The sequence below is a fragment of the Cydia splendana genome, unplaced genomic scaffold (genome assembly GCF_910591565.1).
Source record: "Cydia splendana unplaced genomic scaffold, ilCydSple1.2 scaffold_49_ctg1, whole genome shotgun sequence".
NCBI classification, from domain to species: Eukaryota; Metazoa; Arthropoda; class Insecta; order Lepidoptera; family Tortricidae; genus Cydia; species Cydia splendana.
Window position 1 is genome coordinate 797,406 of NW_026946892.1, and position 19,213 is coordinate 816,618.

General features: G+C 39.5%; 1 long non-coding RNA gene across 1 annotated transcript in view; it reads right to left on the reverse strand.

The window, feature by feature from the left end:
* Positions 1 to 19,213, reverse strand: part of LOC134805704 (uncharacterized) — a 364,302-nt gene that overhangs the window by 224,105 nt on the left and 120,984 nt on the right. The window lies entirely within an intron of this gene.

Genomic DNA, 19,213 nt, shown 5'->3' on the forward strand with positions numbered 1-19,213 from the left:
AAACACATTAAGGAAACGCGTTTGACGCCTTTGACGCGTTAGACGCACTTCGATATAAGATCTTTGTTATATATTTCCTTTAAACTTGAGTACCAAACTTGAGTAGTTTTAGCAAAGAGATGTGACTCCCATAAGACAAGCAAAGTCAAAGGAAACCCCTTGCCTCGGAAATCAAGACAAAGTTACTCTCGAACAGATGGCGCCACTCCCTTAATATTTAACAATTCTAACGCACATTCTTCTTTCCCCTGCCCTTATCCCAAGTTATGTGGGGTCGGCACAACATGTTTTTCTCTTCCATTCTCCTCTGTCATTCGTCTCCTCAGCACTCACTCCTTTCTTTCTCATATCCTCTTTCACACAATCCATCCATCGTTTTTTGGGTCTACCATACGCTCTCCGTCCATCAACATTCATCCCTAACATTCTTTTACCTATATGGCATTCATCCCTCCTCATTACATGCCCATACCACGCTAACCTAGTACTCCTCATTTTCACCGTTACTGGAGCTACTTTCAAACTTCCTCTTATATACTCATTCTTAATCCGATCCTTTCTCGTCACTCCACACATCCATCTCAGCATTTTCATTTCCGCTGCGTGCACTCTTCTTTCATCCGCTACTTTCGTCGCCCAGCATTCTGATCCATACATTACAACAGGTCTCACGATCGTTCTGTATATTTTTCCCTTAAGTTTAAGGGGCATTCGTGGATCGCAAGTTGTTCCAGAGACCTGTCGCCATTTCATCCATCCCGCATTTATTCTATTTTTCACGTCTCGGTCGATGTTTCCGTCACTTTATTTATCAATGACCCAAGGTACCGGAAGTCAGAGCAGACTGGTAGGGATACACCATCTAAGGCAATAGGGGAAAAACTGGATAGACCACCGAAATCGCAGAACATGTGCTCCGTTTTGGTTCTGCTTATTTTGAGTCCCACACTTTCCAGCTTTTCTTGCCATTTTCCCAGCCTGCTCTGGACCTCAAGTGCATTTTCTCCGACAAGAACAATGTCGTCAGCAAACAGCATACACCAAGGTGCCTCCTCCTGTATGTTCGATGTCAGAGCATCCATAACCAGGAGGAACAAATACGGGCTTAAGGCCGACCCCTGGTGTAAACCTACCGCCACATTGAACTTGTCGGTTACTCCTGCTTCCGACCTGACGTGAGTACTGGCTCTGTCATACATCGCCTGAACAAGCCGTACATACTTCTCTGGCATTCCTTTCTCTCTCATAGACCACCACAGAACCTTACGGGGGACTCTATCGTATGCCTTTTCCAAGTCCACGAACACCATGTGCAAGTTCTTTTGCGCAAGTCTGTATTTCGGTGTGCAAGGTCGGTCGCGAGCGCTCGCGGCGTAAACATCGGTACGGGTGTGCTCCCGTTAAATAATTACGGAAACGATACTTTATAGTGACATTTTCGCCTGATTTTTAAACCAAATTTTGTGCAAACAACTAGTAAAACGATAGTGTTATTTGTCTCTCAATTAGTGCAGTAAGTTAGTGGCAATCAGTGAGGGAAGTTCACCGTTAAATAATCAGTGCAAATACTCTCATTAGCCAGTGCAGTGCGGCCGGTGAGGTTCAAGGTCGCCCGGTATAGAGTTCGTTCACCTAAGCGGCCAGCCGGTGCATTGTGTTGTCACATCTATTTAGCGGCCAAACGGTGATTTTTTAAAAAATGGATTGCTCGGCCTGCCAACTTCAAATCAAAAGAGAGGAGCTGCTGGTATGCTCGGGGTGCAAACGCCCCTATGATTACAAATGCTTATGTATACCAGATGATTATTTTAAGAAACACCTGTATAACATAAACCACAACTGGCACTGCACATCGTGCACAAACGTCACTCGGCGTAATAGAGGCGACGGAACCCCGATACGGCGGCACTACGAGCTCTCACCGCAGCAGCCGGCGGGGGGCAATATGTCGATATGTGATGAGAACGAGATGCAGCAAAGTTACAGCGCGATCGATGACAGCACGCCGAACCCGGATTTCACATACAACGAAACCACCACAACAACGGAGGTCAACATTAACGTCCTTTCGAGCCTACTCGACTCTTAAGTTAGCTGGCGTAAAACGTGATCTCGGTATGATAGACGCTAAGATAAGTACCACAAAACAAGAAATTGTTAAAGAATTAAATAATGAATTCACCCGTGTCTTAGATCAACTAAAAAAAGATTTCACAGCTACGACAGACTATCTAAGCACCCAAATTAATAGCTTTCAACTTGAGCTTACTAACGTAAATAAAAAGGTATGTCACCTAGAAGTAGAAAACTCTCGCCTTAACGCAGAACTCAACTCGATCAAAAACAAGCCTATCCTCTCTGCAAATGTAACTGAACTGCAAAACACAATTGATCAAATGCAATGTGATTTAAACGACAGAGATCAATCTATGTTATTAAATGACGTTGAAATCTCGGGAGTACCTGAACGTGAACACCAAGGCGAGTCGACCCTGCATATTACACAAGCTTTGACGCAAAAACTAGGCATGCAGCTGGAGGTACGGGATGTCGTTAGTGCCGAGCGAGTGGGGCCTCTAAGAACGCCTGGCGGCGGAGATAGCGCAAGACTGCGCGCGCGCCCGCTGGTCGTGCGCCTCGCCAGGCGCTCGCTCCGCGACGAGCTACTCCGGAACGCCAGGGTGCGGCGATCACTCGATTCCAGTAACATCGGGCTGCCTGAACATACCCCCTCGTCAGTCTATGTAAATGAGAGGCTAACAAAAGTAAATCGCAAGTTGTTCTGGAAGGCGCGACAGGCAGGTAAAGCGGCCGGGTGGAAATATATATGGACAAGAGAGGGACGGATATATGCCAAAAAAACCGAAGGTAATGACAGTAGAGGAGTGCGGATACAAAGCGAAAAAGACATTTCACGTTTTTTTGGCATGGATCCTACGGCGTCTAATTCATAAGGATAGCGTTATGTTTATTTGGTATAGTCACCTTATAAGTATTATAGTTTTATTAATGTTACTGATATCAATTTTAAATTACTGCCGCGAACACATACACATGCATTACTTCAATACTCTTACACAAAACAATACTTTTTTCCATATGACATATTTCAACATACATTTAACACACGTATTATTTTATGTAAATAGAAGTAAACATTTCTACGATCACGTTACGCATTTATGTAGTGGGCTAGTTTATATCAAATATAGCCATCATCTTGGTGCCTTTAGTATTTTATGGAGTATGCCTAATGTCCTACTTGAATTGAAACTGTCGACCTTGATATACAAATTATACAATCCTTCTCCTGTCTCCCGTTTCAACCTGCACCTCCTGCGTTGTATTTATATTTACAAACCGAAATGAATCGCAAAAAAACATATAATTTAACTTTAGGTCTATTGAACGTGCGCTCCTTAAATACCGGCCGGGACGAGCTGGTAGCAGCTTTGGACAGGTATAACCCTGATATCTTGGCTTTAAATGAAACATGGCTTCGTGAGAATGAAGAAAAATATATACCAAAAATACCAGGTTACACTCTGAAAAGCAACCCGCGCCCAAACGGTGCCAAGGGAGGTGGTGTTGGTTTTTATATACGAAAAACCTTGCGAACCCGGGTAAGACAGCACCCTGCCTCATCTTTGGAGCAAATGTGGTTGGAATTGCACGTCCAAGGTGTAGGTCGGTTTGCTATCGGCACGGCATACAGACCAGAGTCGGTATCGGTCGAAAGTGCAGTCGACGCGCTTAACGATTCACTAGACTTGTTTGCGTCTTGTAAGAACTTGTTTATATTAACCGATTTCAATATTGATGTACAATTGAAGGATAAAACTAACGTAAAAAAATTAACAAGTTTCTTATCACACCGTAGCCTTGTGCAACTCGTGAATGAGCCAACGAGGATTACACCTGAAAGTTCAACCATTTTGGACTTGGTAATAACAGATTGCCCTGAAGTTTGTAAAACCATCCAGGTACATCACAACCCTAAGCTTAGTGATCATGCGATGATATTGGTAGAGTTGTTAATAAAAAAACCAAAGAAACATCCTCAATACATATATAAACGACGTCTGAACCAAATAGATATGACTAAATTTAAAGTAGATCTGGAAAATATGCCTTGGTGGGAAATTAGGGAATTGATGAATATCAATTGTAAGGTCAACCGTTTTAATTGTCTTGTCACGAGTATATTCGACAAGCATGCCCCGGTTCGCCGAACTCAGGTCAATCGTGGATCTCTTCCCTGGGTTACCGACACAATTAAAACTATGATGCGTCTCCGTGATAACGCCTTAAAGAGAGCTCAACGAACTAAAAAAGAATCGCACTATAATCACTATAAAGACTTACGAAATTTCACTACGGGGGCCCTGGAACGTGAAAAAACGGCGTACTTCACCTTTTACGTCAATAAAAACAAGTCACACCCAAAACAAATGTGGAACTACCTAAGAAGCTCCTTAATTATAGGTGAAACCGAAGCACACTCAATTCCTCCACATTTATGCGACGCTGACAAGATCAATAATTTCTTTTTAACACTCCCAGGAACTCCCGAGACGGACCGTGACATGCAAGCGTTGTTTGAGCATAATAATCAGGAAAATGTATTTATATTAAAAAGCTGTACCGAAGACCAAATCCTCAAAATTATTAACTCAATAAAAACAAACGCTAGTGGCTTTGATAATATTACAATAGAAATGATCCGCCTCACGCTGCATGTTACCCTGCCAATAATAACACATATAATCAATGCATCTATTGCATCTGGTACCTTTCCGGAGGCTTGGAAGCTTGCTCGGGTAAAGCCAATACCCAAATCGAATAGAACCGAAGACTATAAAGATTTACGCCCGATTAGTATCCTCCCGGTACTTTCAAAAATTATTGAAAAAGCAGTCTGCGATCAGCTCACAAAGTACTTGGAGGTAAACAATCTACTACCGTGTACGCAGTCAGGTTTTCGGAGCAAACACGGAACGGCCACGGCATTGGCCAAGGTCACAGATGACATCATTACAGCGACAGACAGGGGTATGGGATCTGTCCTCGTCCTACTGGATTTTTCCCGCGCATTTGACTGCCTTAACCCGACACTGCTGCTATCTAAAATGGATTACTATGGCGTGAGCGCATCTTCATGTACATGGTTTCAATCATTCCTCACAGGTCGAAAACAGTACGTAGAAATACCAACGGAACAAGGCAAGTTGATAAAATCGAGAACGGAAATAATCAACCGCGGCACACCGCAGGGATCAATTTTGAGTCCGTTGCTCTTCATTCTGTACACAGCTGATATGATTAGTAACCTAAAACACTGCAACGTACACTTATACGCAGATGACACGCAATTATATCATTCATTTGATCCAAAAAACCTGAATGAGTCCCTTAATAAGATAAATGAAGACTTACTAGCTATAGCAAAGTGGTCGCAGAAAAACAATCTTGTGTTAAACCCATCGAAGTCACAGTATATAGTTCTAGGAAATAAATGGCAGCGCGCAGCTATTAAAGAACAGAACCCAAGCGTACAAATTGGTAACGAGCCTATCACCCAAGTCGAAAGTACAAAAAATCTGGGTCTCGTTTTGGACGGCGAGTTGCGTTATGTAGAGCATGTTAATTTAAAAATCCGTAATGCCTACTACCGACTCAAGGTACTATATAATATCCGGAAATACCTATCAGTCAAAGTGAGAGAGATACTAGTGGAATCGCTGGTACTCTCTCATTTTAACTACGCAGATGTGGTGTACGGGCCAAGACTGTTAGCAGAAACTAAAAATACTATACAACGCGTACAAAATGCATGTATTCGCTTCTGTTATGAGGTGCCTAAACGAGCACACATCACCCCATTTCTTAATGACAAGAAACTACTAAACATGGAGAACCGTAGGCATCAACATTTGGCTTATACAGTTAGAAAGGTTTTGGATCTCCAGGAGCCCTACTATCTATATGAAAAGCTAAAATGGATAAAAGACACACGCACCAGGTCGCTAAGAAGCAGCACTAAACTTGCTATCCCTAAACATAAAACAGCACTCTTTAGAGGGAGTTTTAAATTTGCTGCTGCCAAAGTGTGGAATGACTTGCCTCCACCTCTCCGTGAGCCTATGCCGCTGTTTAAATACAAATGTTTAGTACACGCTCACTTATTAGACAAACAGAGTGGAACTTTCCCTCCCTACTAAAGTTTTTAACCACGTAAGTGTCCGCACATCACATACACATAGACAAACGTACAATCCCCCCCTCCACACACAGGCATATATATATAAATATATATATATTATATATATACACACACACACACACACAAAGACACACACACACACACACACACACACACACGCCGACATACAAACATAATCGCGAGCATGTGTATTCTCATAATATTATTTTCCAATTTATTATAAACCCAGTGTTGCAATATAGTATGACTGTTACTTTTAAGTGTCAAATGTAAGCAAGCGTATCATTTTTTCTCTCATGTCAATTCAACTTTTTAATATTTTTTAATGTATTACTGTTAACTTGTAACTTATCTGCTAAAAGCAATAGGTAATGTTAACTACATTCGAAATGTTAGTTAGTAAAATTTTAAATGTTAGTAGTAAAATTTTAAACGAGCACCAAAGTACTGAATTTGTCATAAATTATGTAACATTCTCCGACCGTCCTTAGTCTGGGACCGGTCTGAAAACCAGCGCCGGGCATCTAGGCCTGGCACACGCTGAGACTGGAACCCTTTGCCTAATACAAAAATCTTCTCACCTTTTGCTCTGTATAATTTGATAATTTAACGGTTGTATTTTATTATGTAAATAATTCTAACTCTATGTTATTTTCATGTATGTGGCAATAAACCATTCTTATTCTTATTCTTATTCTTATTTTTCGCACAGTTGGCGAAGTGCAAATATGGCGTCCGTAGTTCCCCGGCCCGGCATAAACCCAAATTGGTTCTGTGTACCTCACTTTCTTCTCTCATTCGTCTCGCTACCACTTTTTCCCACATCTTCATACTATGTGACATGAGCTTTATTCCCCGATAGTTGTTGCAATCCTGTACCCCCTTGTCTTGTCTTGTCTTGTTGTGTTGTGTTGTGTCCCTTATTCTTAAAAACGGGCACCAGTGAACTGTTGCACCATTCATTAGGGATCGCCTCTTCTTGCAACAACTTATTGAAGAATAAAGTCAGCCACTTCCATCCATCCGCTTTCAGAAACTTCCATACTTCCACAGGTATACCATCTGGCCCAACCGCTTTCCCATTCTTCATACCTTGCACAGCCATCTTTACTTCTTCTACAGTGATCTCCTTCACCATACCAATGTTACTTCTAACATTTTCTAGCACTCCACTCCAGTCGTTCTCTTCGTTCATAAGTTTATTGAAGTAATTCTTCCAGCGTTCATTTATGCTCTTGTCATCCGTCAAAATCTTTCCTGCTTCGTCTCTCATACATTTCATATGATTTATATCTCTTGCATTCCTCTCTCGCACATTAATGTAAAAAAATACGGATCAAAGTCACATGGGGATCCAAAATTAATAAAAATCATTTATCTTTATATGTAAATATATATGTTTTCTTGATATTTTTATACATTTTTATCTTTAGTTCCAATACTGCGTCAACAGATGGCAGCATAACCTTCGTGACTACAAAATTCACCATGACAGTAATTCTCTATACACATTCCATTCTCTTTGGTTTCAGCAATTACTTTTTCTGATTAATGGCTCACTATGAAACGTGACTTAGTTAAGTTTGTGTTTGTTGTTTCGAATTTCTCGTGGGAATATTTTGCTTTTATTTAAAATTAATTTACTGAATGCATACATTATAGTTACTTACATGTATTTATTTTAATTAACATTTGTACATAATAATCAAGGTTTTAAAGTTTATGAAAATATTATAGATCGATCAGCTGTGTCCATCATTTTTTATGTTAACTAGATCAGCTAGTGCGTCTAGTTACATTACCGCACATATGTTCCTTTTCTAATTTTTTGCTATAAAAGCGAAGCGGAACAGCTACGAATCGTTCAGTATTCAGTAACCAGTATTAGAAAGAAGAAGTCTCAGAAGAAAACCTGAAGAGATCCGGAGCTGTTCTGACCGAGCGTTATAGGAGTATTTTGATACCTAGTTCCGCGTGTAAATAAAAGTCAGTTTGCATATTCCGTTTTAGTTTATTTCTCATCCGCGAATCGGCCGGAACCTTCTCGAGAGCTGCGTAGTGGACTGGACCGATCTCGGCAGTAGAAGAAGCGGCGGCAGGCATAACCGGCGTTACCTTCTCCCTGAGTCATCGAGGCTATATTGCGGCCGCGGGCTCCTTTGCTCTTCATTCGTGATTTTTTTTATTCGTGGCATTCTAAAAGCAAATAAATCTCACATCAAAGTTGGTCGAAATCGCGAAATTTCAACTACGGACTCTTAAAAAAATTATAATAAATAAATGAAGTAACATTTGAAAAAAAAAAGAATGGTACTATAAACATCACTGAAGTGTTTTTCGAAAAATAGTTTTGATTAATAATTACCTACTTGGAGTAATTTTGACAAAATAAATATATATGTTTTCTTGATATTTTTATACATTTTTATCATTAGTTCCAATACTGCGTCAACAGATGGCAGCATAACCTTCGTGACTACAAAATTCACCATGACAGTAATTCTCTATACACATTCCATTCTCTTTGGTTTCAGCAATTACTTTTTCTGATTAATGGCTCACTATGAAACGTGACTTAGTTAAGTTTGTGTTTGTTGTTTCGAATTTCTCGTGGGAATATTTTGCTTTTATTTAAAATTAATTTACTGAATGCATACATTATAGTTACTTACATGTATTTATTTTAATTAACATTTGTACATAATAATCAAGGTTTTAAAGTTTATGAAAATATTATAGATCGATCAGCTGTGTCCATCATTTTTTATGTTAACTAGATCAGCTAGTGCGTCTAGTTACATTACCGCACATATGTTCCTTTTCTAATTTTTTGCTATAAAAGCGAAGCGGAACAGCTACGAATCGTTCAGTATTCAGTAACCAGTATTAGAAAGAAGAAGTCTCAGAAGAAAACCTGAAGAGATCCGGAGCTGTTCTGACCGAGCGTTATAGGAGTATTTTGATACCTAGTTCCGCGTGTAAATAAAAGTCAGTTTGCATATTCCGTTTTAGTTTATTTCTCATCCGCGAATCGGTCGGAACCTTCTCGAGAGCTGCGTAGTGGACTGGACCGATCTCGGCAGTAGAAGAAGCGGCGGCAGGCATAACCGGCGTTACCTTCTCCCTGAGTCATCGAGGCTATATTGCGGCCGCGGGCTCCTTTGCTCTTCATTCGTGATTTTTTTTATTCGTGGCATTCTAAAAGCAAATAAATCTCACATCAAAGTTGGTCGAAATCGCGAAATTTCAACTACGGACTCTTAAAAAAATTATAATAAATAAATGAAGTAACATTTGAAAAAAAAAAGAATGGTAATAATAATAATAATAATAATAATAATAAAAGACGTTTATTCAAGAAGTTTGAACATAGGTACATAATAAAAGTACACGATAATGCTTACAAACTAATTGAAATGGAAAGTGGCTCAGCTTATGTCTGTGCCAAAAGGCTTCGGGGCACAGCGGCCCTAAAGACTTGCAGCAACGGACGCTGTTATTCTGCCACCGCCGTATTTGTATCTAGCTAAGGACAGTAGAAACATTTACACTATTTATTACATATAGGACAAGATAGCAAAACCAAACAATGCGCAGTGGATAAAAAAGTGTTAGCTTTACAAAAGTTAAATATCTATAGCTATAGAGCAGGTCACTCAACCAAAAGTATATGTTACATTCTTTTGGAGGTCCAGTAAATAAGCCTTGCAACGTAGATTAAGAGCGAAAAAGCCGTCGGCGCATCGGCAGGCGCCGGCCGATGCGAGCCGAGCAAAACGACGACTTCTTCGCTCTTATTGCGCGAACATAAAGCTTTTTCCTATCGGCTTTTGCCGAATGCGCGTCGATATATCTGGGGAGACCCTTAGCGTCCCCGCGTAACGCCATATTGGGAAGTATCGGGAAAGTCGGTGGAGGGGGAAGTGGCGCTGATCGTCACAAACACAGGTAACCTTATGGAATGTCCGACATTAGTACTAGCGGCAGCCGCTTGAACTAATTTTGCTCCATAAGATTTAACGTAGAAAGTCCGCCAAAATGAGGGCAGCACCAGTCGTGCACATAGCGAATAGCCACGTCAAATTAAGCCGAATTTGGGAAATTTGCGGAAATAATTCGTGTAGTTTTGAAAATTGGTACAGGCATACCTTGTGGTGTCCAGATAAATATACTAAAAGTCCTCGAGGGTAGGGGGTGTGTTGAGGGTGTAGGGGGCGTTGAAGGTACCTTTTTTCATATTTTTGCTCATATCTCGAATATCTGTACGAATAGCATTATAATTACTTCGGACAAAAGTTTTATCATTAAATTTCCTACAAATTTGGTTATGTTTATTTTTACTCTGCGATCAATACTTTAGGAGGTACAGGCTGTTAAAATTAAATAAGAGATAAAAAATAGACGGTTTAAGAAAACGTCCTTTTTACGTAATTGTTAATCATAAATAAAAATTTTAAGTTTATCAAAACATGGTCCTTAAAGACCCCTATTTATTTTAAAAGACCTATCCAACGACACCCCACACTATAGGGTTGACGCGAAAAAAATGTCATCCCCACTTTAATGTAGGGGAGCCACCCTAAAAAAAAATTTTTTCTAGTTTATATTTTACGACTTTGTCAGCGTAACTGATTTATATATTCGTGTCAAATTTAATCATAAAAAGTAGAAAAAATATGTTTTTATGGTGGCTGTCCTAGGTACATTAAAGTGGGGATGAAATTTTTTTTCGCTTCCACCCTATAGTGTGGGGTGTCGTTGGATAGGTCTTTTAAAATGAATAAGGGTCTTTAAAAACCATTGTATGATCAACTTAATATTTTCGGAAATAATCGATCTGAAAGAAAAAAAGTTGTGTTTCTGCGCACTTTGAGAGTCAGTTGTGCCGCGGCTCTCACCGCAAGAAGACGTCGACGTGATGCCACGTGTGAATAGATCCGCTACACACGTGAGTCATGTCATTTCGATGTTACGGGGACAAAAAAAATATCATTCCGGAGTTTGCTATATGTTTTTTGTTTCATATTTGTTATTTTTCAAATATTTACAGATCGTGTATTTTGTACTTGTGAGTTTAAATGTCGCGATAGTTAAAAAATGTGGGATTTAGTTATTTTTTTATAATTTTATTTCACCTCGGTTTATCATTCCACCAATTTCATTCCGGTGATTTCGGTGTAGTAAAATGGCTTTAATACCCACCAGAATGAAAATAGGTAACACCGGAATGATATCAAAAGTAGCTTCACTTATGTGTTTAAGTATTATTTGGGGGCACTGCCATGCCCCCGCCAAGTCCGACAAAATAAGATTCCGGCTGTACCATCTTTTTCTACAAGCCATTAAACCTCATGTCGTTTTATGATGAGTAAAGCTAGACCCCTGAATTTGTGGTTACAAAATAGGCATTAACATCAATTGGGTGTTTCTCGGTAAACTGGTAAACACCTGTCTTTGGCAAATTTTGACAAAATTACTCCAAGTAGGTAATTATTAATCAAAACTATTTTTCGAAAAACACTTCAGTGATGTTTATAGTACCAAACCGAGGTGAAATAAAATTATAAAAAAATAACTAAATCCCACATTTTTTAACTATCGCGACATTTAAACTCACAAGTACAAAATACACGATCTGTAAATATTTGAAAAATAACAAATATGAAACAAAAAACATATAGCAAACTCCGGAATGATATTTTTTTTGTCCCCGTAACATCGAAATGACATGACTCACGTGTGTAGCGGATCTATTCACACGTGGCATCACGTCGACGTCTTCTTGCGGTGAGAGCCGCGGCACAACTGACTCTCAAAGTGCGCAGAAACACAACTTTTTTTCTTTCAGATCGATTATTTCCGAAAATATTAAGTTGATCATACAATGGTTTTTAAAGACCCTTATTCATTTTAAAAGACCTATCCAACGACACCCCACACTATAGGGTGGAAGCGAAAAAAAATTTCATCCCCACTTTAATGTACCTAGGACAGCCACCATAAAAACATATTTTTTCTACTTTTTATGATTAAATTTGACACGAATATATAAATCAGTTACGCTGACAAAGTCGTAAAATATAAACTAGAAAAAATTTTTTTTTAGGGTGGCTCCCCTACATTAAAGTGGGGATGACATTTTTTTCGCGTCAACCCTATAGTGTGGGGTGTCGTTGGATAGGTCTTTTAAAATAAATAGGGGTCTTTAAGGACCATGTTTTGATAAACTTAAAATTTTTATTTATGATTAACAATTACGAAAAAAGGACGTTTTCTTAAACCGTCTATTTTTTATCTCTTATTTAATTTTAACAGCCTGTACCTCCTAAAGTATTGATCGCAGAGTAACAATAAACATAACCAAATTTGTAGGAAATTTAATGATAAAACTTTTGTCCGAAGTAATTATAATGCTATTCGTACAGATATTCGAGATATGAGCAAAAATATGAAAAAAGGTACCTTCAACGCCCCCTACACCCTCAACACACCCCCTACCCTCGAGGACTTTTAGTATATTTATCTGGACACCACAAGGTATGCCTGTACCAATTTTCAAAACTACACGAATTATTTCCGCAAATTTCCCAAATTCGGCTTAATTTGACGTGGCTATTCGCTATGTGCACGACTGGTGCTGCCCTCATTTTGGCGGACTTTCTACGTTAAATCTTATGGAGCAAAATTAGTTCAAGCGGCTGCCGCTAGTACTAATGTCGGACATTCCATAAGGTTACCTGTGTTTGTGACGATCAGCGCCACTTCCCCCTCCACCGACTTTCCCGATACTTCCCAATATGGCGTTACGCGGGGACGCTAAGGGTCTCCCCAGATATATCGACGCGCATTCGGCAAAAGCCGATAGGAAAAAGCTTTATGTTCGCGCAATAAGAGCGAAGAAGTCGTCGTTTTGCTCGGCTCGCATCGGCCGGCGCCTGCCGATGCGCCGACGGCTTTTTCGCTCTTATTGCGCGGACATAAAGCTTTTTCCTATCGGCTTTTGCCGAATGCGCGTCGATATATCTGGGGAGACCCGAAGACGTGCGTGTCACACGTCCTTTCTACAGCTTGGCTGCCCTAAGCAGAAAACAAGTATCCCGGTTTTGACAAATTTTTGAGGAGAGCAAAAAAACGTAATTTGTCAGTTTTGTATGTAACATCTGTTTATACCATTATGTTAAGGGCGATAAAATTAAGCTTATATATACTTTATGTTTTGATATTCTTGTATATTAAACTTTGTACAGGCATAAAATGTTTTCTGTGTAGTTTACTGCCCGATAATCTCAGAACCATTCTACAAGAAAGAAAGACATACAAAATATTAAATCGTCAGTGGACCGCGCTCCCGAACGCTGACTGCAACAGTAATATTGTCACGTAAATTATTCCTAGCCCGGCTGTGGGCTTTCCCTGAGGAAACTCACGGACAATTAAAGTTACTAAATTAAATAAAAACTAAATCTTACCAAAAGCTCAAGCAGGTGCTAAACTTATTTCCATCAACTATTCAGGGCAATAAAGGACATGAATGAAAGTTAGTTTTTGTGACACATCATTTATTACTAATTCGAACACGGGCAGTTATTCTACATGTAAATCATTAAGCTAGCATAAGCACCTTATTTTAATAATGTCAGACGACAGAGCTGGGTCGTGCCAGAAATGGTTCTAAAATGATTTACAAGCAGACCTATCTAAATTTGTTAGTCCCTAAATTATCATTTGCCATCACATATGATTCTACTAAATTCTTTAACTTTAAATTTGGAAATGCTTCTAGGACGGAAGGAAAGCGTACACCAACCTCATAACAATGTTCCACCAGTTCAAGCCCGACGGGTGATCCTCCGCTGTGCCGGAGCTGATTTGCTGCAGCGGGAATCTGACCCGACACCGCAGAGCAACGCCGAAGGACTAAGGTCTCAGTTTGAAGGTGACGTCACCTCCATCCAGCAGAAGAGCGAAATTCTTATGGCGAACTGCTCACCAGACATACTTGAAGTTTTAGGAATATGGACAGACTTCCATACTCTGATATGCGAACTGATTTCACATACGTAGTAACATAAAAACGAAAAAACCCAGTCAGCTGAAAGAAACAATTCAAGATTAATAACTAGAAGCATGTGCTCTGCTAACCTAAGAGACATTATATGATCTAAGTTTCTCACCAGCTGGAAATTCCTAGAGTGGACTCATCTCACAGCTCTGATACTCCCTCCCAACCACATTGTTTTACCAGCAGACTGGAAACAAAGCGAAATGGTCAAATAAAGATTCAACAAGGAGTTGCACCTGAGGACATCTATATATTATCATATTCTACTTACTGTTTGTGGCAAAATAACAACAGCATGAGCTCCCTAGCTCATGGATGCAGCGGCTACTGCATAACCAAGCCTCTGATCGATGCTACCAGAGCATGATGTACTTCGCTTCACTGTTCTATGTATAAAAGATGCCCATCCAGGGCGAAAACCAGCCAGGAAATGATCTCAAACCATTCTGTCCCTGGGATGACACAATCAAAATAACAGTAACTAATGAAATTCATGGAATAATTTTATATGCAAGTATAACCCAAAGAAATAAATCATATTCAATTATTTGAATATATTTCAACCTATTTTGTATTTATAAATTAAGTTTTTGATTTAAATATTTATTAATATTATTCCATAAATTTAGGATTTAATTTGAAGTAGCAACACCATCAGCTTCAATTTGTTTCCTATTGGCTGAATGCCTGTCATGTATATTGTTGCTACATCAAAGACTTCCTTGCCATAGAACAAAACTACACTATATTCGAGACAATCCTAAAAACGTTAAACTGAACTAACCATACAAAGTGCCGTGTCACAATACCCCTCTCCCCGCTGTTGCGTTTTACCAAGGGTAAAACGCTCGCTGTCCTCAGCGACTATCTAAATCTAAATCATGTGTCACAAGAAACGAAAAAAAAAACAAACAGAACAACCTCAACCATACTTAGTATGGGAGAACCCAAAACAAAACCACCACCGAAGTGATTGCCGCAAGATCGAGATTGCTATCCAACAGAAAAGCCAAAGTAAACCACATAACTCCACATACCAAAACCAATAAACCAATAAATTTTGAATTTTCTATCTCGAACCCACCAACCTAACTACAAAAAAAATATGTGGTATCCGCACAGCCGGAAAAATCCACATCGCAATATCCAACTATCCAGTAAACCATCCCTTGGTTCTACCAGCACAACTTTACCCAGTTGCGCTGGCAAAACCAAACCAACTGCCAGGACCGATGTTCAGCATACTCAAAATCTTCTCCGCTAGACCGGGCAAAATTAAAATCAAACAATTCCTACTACTAAGTTTACTAATATAAACTAGAGTAGCTAAATAACGAAATTTGCATTCCAAACTAAATTCAAAATATCCAAAATTACTAACCGCTAGTTAGCTAAATTATAATTATGTGTTATGTGCCTGAGAACGTGTGCTGAGAGAAACAATAAACGGACTACATAACCAAACCGAAAAACAACGTCCGCGGTATGCAGTGCGCGCCCTGCAATACCTCACAAAATAAAGCCTCTCCTTCTCACACCAAAAAAACAACGCCAATCCACACATGCACGGAATCCGCCACGTATTGGCTAAAACCATCAGCACCATAACACCCAAATTTCTGCGTGACCTCGCACGACAGCAAAAAATAATCCCACATTAAAGACAACGCTCTTGACGTTAATTGAGCTATGGTTGCGCCGCTCCATACATTCATCGCTTTCAGTTCGTAGCATCCTTCCACGTTCATACTGTGTGGTGAAACAGTTATACCTGTTCGCCACGTCTCTGACAATTGGTGATTAAATATGACTTTGCAATATTTAACACTGTTGCTAAACTACAACCATAAAATGTGTATCGGCTCTGTTGTTCGATCAACGGTGGCGGCGCGGCGAGCAGTACCCTGTAGGTACGCGGGCCGCACGTCCGCCGTTCACCAAAACAAACAACGCGTATCAGCTCTGCAGTTCAGTCAACGGTGGCGGTGCGGCGAGCAGTTCCCTGTACGCGGGCCGCGCGTCCACCGTTCATCACCCCAGCAGCTGCTACCTTACCTTTCAAGTCTTTAATGTGCCATGATCCTATACTATGACCATCTTCAGTTTCTAACTCGTAGACTAAAGGCGACAACACTGCCTTTACTCTACACTTAACATATTTCGGGGCGAGTTTCGCCATCCTAAAATTCTGTGCGTCACTCTGCACATAATTACGTTTCCATACTAAATCGCCTACTGCAAATTGTTCTGGACGTCTTCTCAAATTATAATTCCTAGCATTTGTTTCGTGTGCTCTCAATAAACGTAACCTAACCTGATGAAAAATATCCTTTAAAATCCCGAAATTACCCGCATATTCCTCCCTAGGTACACCTGGCTCGTAGTCCCTATCTGTGTCCTTATAAAACGACCCATTGATAACTGGCTCTCTAGCATGTACTAAAAAGAAAGGAGACTCATTTGTGGTTTCATTTACTGCACTGTTTATTGCAAACTGAATTTGGTGCAATTTTTCGTCCCAAGTCCTATGGTTCTCCTTTACGTACGAAGCTACAGCTGTCATGACCGTTTTATTGTATCGCTCAACCAGGTTTACCTGTGGAGTATATCGAGGTCCGTAAAAAACTTTAGGTACGTTATAACGCTTCATTAACTGTCTAAATTCCGATCCCGTAAACTGAACTCCGTTATCAGTAATTACGGTTTCGGGTACACCGTGCTTCAAAATGACATGGTGCTCAAAAGTCTTCGCCACCAACGCGCTGGTTGCGCGGCGAAGCGGAAAAAGAAGCGTATACTTTGAAAAGCAACACGTAACCACAAACAAAAACGTAAATCCTGCACGAGAGCGCGGATGGGGACCTACCAAATCAATACTTAACGCTAACATCGGTCGATCACATACTTTTGGCTGTCCCATCAGACCTGGAGTCGCTTTCTGTGAATGCTTATAGGCTGCACAGGTATCGCAAGCCTTCACGAAATCGACAACGTCTTTGTACATACCTGGCCAATAGTATGTCAACGACAACCGCCTATGAGTTTTAAATACTCCAAAATGTGCCGCGGTTGGTTCGCAATGATTCGCGTGTAAAACAGCGTTCCTATCACCCTTGCGCACTACCTCTTTCCAATCAAACTCTCGCAAAAGATTATACTTGTTTTTACTCAACCGGTACAATTTCCCTCCCCTAATACTATAGTTTGGGAAATTTGCCGGCAAAGTTTCACAACCTTTAAACGTCCTGTCATACCATTCGTCAGTCACGTCGTTAGGATTCACTTGGTCCACGGCGTCAACCTTCATGAGCCTGGACAGCGCATCAGGTACGACATTGTCGGAGCCCTTCCTGTGCTCAATATTGATAACCGATAATGATCTTTCGCGTGTGAAGCCTAACAATCGGTATTGGAAATGGTCACCTCACTATATCGCGGCAATGACTGACAGATGAGCATCGCCGCAATGGCGGCGTCGTAGGTCAAGCTTCCCAAGTTATGTCTGTTTTATTGTATTAAATCCTTTATTTGATGATGATTGGTGTTTTAGTTTAACAGTTCAGAAGTGCGATAAGTAATTTCAGTCCACAATACATTTTACTTTGTTAAATGATGTAGTTCAACCACAATGATTGCCATGGAAACAATGCCGGTCTGCATTATTTTATCATAATTATTTAATTGAATTCGCATCAATCATCATTGAATAACAGACATAAATAGTTTCTGTAGCCGTAATAAGGCTTTACGATTATACTAAAAAGCTGTTAATCAGTTTACACGTCATCAAGATTGTGTACGTGACCTTGAGTTATGGTCAAGTTTGTGATCAGATAATCCATGTTAAATTGGATTACAATGTATGGTAAGCTATGAGGTATCGTTCCAATTTGTTTGGAAAAATATTACAGTCGTGTGACTTACAATGGTGTAACTTTGTAGTAGTTTTTGTGAATAGTTTTGTAAGTGAACTTTGGTGTGATAAATATTTAATTTTATCAGAAATCTAAGGTAAAATCACAAGTTGACATATCCACATAGTATGAGAAAGTATGTAATCATTTCAAAAAGTTAAAATCATTACTATAATTGGCAAGTATGAAATATTATACTTACTTACTCATGCCAAATAAATATTGGTCACTCTTGGCTACTGCGGAGTTCAGTAATCATAGAATTATTACTTACACAGAAATGACAACCCAACAAGGCTATTTGTTACAATTATATCATCAATCAATATCATCTAATTGGCCTCAAATTGATCAGAATACAGTAATTTCCATAGCGCTTATAAAACTTGTGACTAAATAAGTTGGCCGGTTTACTGGTTGAGTAAACAGGACATTTATTCAACCACCTTTATTTCAAAAGTGAAAACAAAAATAGTAGTAATATCTGAAGTAATTGATTTAATCATTGTCATGGTTCTTTACTTACAACCCAGTTATGAGGAACATTGAAGTGGCTAGTGTGTTAGATATTTTATAGCACCTATGCACTATGCAGAAAATAGAAATAAAGATCTTTATTGGATTCATCCAAGCTTGTGCACTCACTGTGGTAAAATTTAGGCACATGAAATCTAGTGCAATGTCACAACATATTTGTGTGGCTTAATAATAAATAATATTTGGAGATCATAAATGATGACTTGTGTTAATGCAATAAGTACTGAATAAATTGTTGGGTTATGTTTTAATTTATCATAAAATGCAGTGGTATTAGATTATCTGCTATATTAGATTATGGTAAGATAAATGCAACTCTTAGATTGTTGCTGGGCATGTAAATCAAAAGATGATTATCTGGACTACCTATATGAAACGAATTGTCACAGTGTAACTAGCTGTATAGCTTTAGAAATTTATAGAGGTGACTAGAGTTGATTATTAATGAATTGAGTTACATTTACCTAAATGAGGCAA